The following is a 1,944-nucleotide window of genomic DNA, read 5'->3' as shown; positions in this document are numbered from 1 at the left end:
TTTTCCATTGTCAAAGTGATTTGGGATTAAATCTTTACCTGTTGATTAGAATTGCTTTTCCTTGTACCTGTGTTTATTCATACACTAATTTATTAGATTAATTAGATTGCATAGGCAGCAATCAAACTTGTACCTGTGTAATACCTTAGTGACGCATACATACAGGAGTCACCATGTCGCCTGCAAAGTGTGATGTGTCACAAACCATACCCGAGACCGAAATAGTAATAGAAATAATTCCGTAAAATGACTGATGTAAATTGCAGTCAAGTCTATCATTAGAAAGGGAAGCAGATATATTTATCATCTTGGCATGTCTACTGGCATGTGTCTCTAGTACTGTAACTGGTACGTGCAGGACAAGTCAAATAGAGTTTGTCTTAGAACTGAAAGCCTAAACAGAATGCCCATATTAACTAAGCAGTGCTATTCTTTAAGACACTTATGGTGCCACAAATCACCTTACAGCTCATCAAGTTGAATGGGCTATAAGTGTATTGTATCGCTGGAAAGTGTCTTGTTGAATAGCCTCTCTTAGTAAATATGGATCATAATATCGTCAGCTTAATTTGAATTCATTTCAGTGCTTTAATACAGATTTTGATTTGAGTGCTGAAGTATTTTATTAAGGGTAGGTGGAGGCAGAATCCGAGGCAAACCAAACATGGCTCGGATCAATGATTCCTTGGCAGATACAAACCAAAAAGCAATTTCTGACTCTGTTTCGGATTTAAGTTCTCTCCTCCACTCAATCAAAAATTATCTGTCAGGCGTCTCATTTGGGTCCATGGGAAGGGCCGTTTAGCTGTTTCGACATGGTAATTCAGCCACGAAAGGGGTATTTTCCTGCCGCCCTGAGGTAAGTGATTAGGTTTAGGGGTTTAGATTTTTAGGGTAACATTTTAAGGTTAGGGATTTTTAGGGGATACATTACCTGAGGCAGCGAACTGTTCCAGTGACCAAATGTCCCGGCGGTATACCTTCTCCAGTGCAGCTGTAGGACTGCAGGGGATAACTATAGACAGGAGTCTGCCTGCCTCTACTGACACCAGGGGTCACATCATTGCAGGAGCTGTGGCCAGCGTTATCCCCTAAAGAATTTACAGCTGCAAATGAGGAGGTAAGGACACCACCACCCCTGTCACGCTATATAAACACACACACATATTACTCCATGATGTACACATGAGATTTGTCCATTTCTGTACTGTGTGCAGTTATTTAATTAATTTTCCATGATCTCAGATTATATAAAATTATGGCCTCATAAAATTGCATCAAAATGAGAGAAGCATGAAAAATAAGTGTCTTACATCCATTAGTTTAATCTAATTATTATGTTGCTGTTAGTCAACCAAAAACGGCATCACGCATACAGTACTTCTTCCTGTCCTTTGAACATCAGGTCAAGTTGGTTCCTCGCTTCCTATGCAACTAATAGCATTTACAATATGCTTCTTTGTTGTTGTGTTAGCATGCCTCATACCTTCTTCTTACATTGCATCATTATGGTTACAAATACCCTCTTCAATAACACAAGCAAGATAACAATTTTGTGTTAACCGATGACTACACCATTTATATTATACGTGAATCCCATATGAGTTTGCAAATTCATTGTATAACTTTTACCTGGTCTGGCAGAGATCCCAAAGCATACAGTAGGTTTTAGAACAACTCCTCTAGATCAAGGTGACGTGTGTATGACGTACTGGTGATTAGAAGTAAAATAATATTGCCACTGTTCACGAAACATGAATATTGCTGCTCGCAAGAATTGAACTTTCTAAAACCTTGTCATACAAAAAACATTTTTAGCTTATAGGTGACTTTCACTAGTAGATTTATGCTTTTACTGAACTCCCTATTATTGCCAGAACTGCCAGTTTTCTATTATGCCGCTGGTCTTCTCAAACACTTAAGCAGTTAGCAGAATCACTCTTA

This window comes from Ascaphus truei, chromosome 10 (genome assembly GCF_040206685.1).
Source record: "Ascaphus truei isolate aAscTru1 chromosome 10, aAscTru1.hap1, whole genome shotgun sequence".
NCBI classification, from domain to species: Eukaryota; Metazoa; Chordata; class Amphibia; order Anura; family Ascaphidae; genus Ascaphus; species Ascaphus truei.
Note: the sequence above shows the minus strand (reverse complement) of the source record.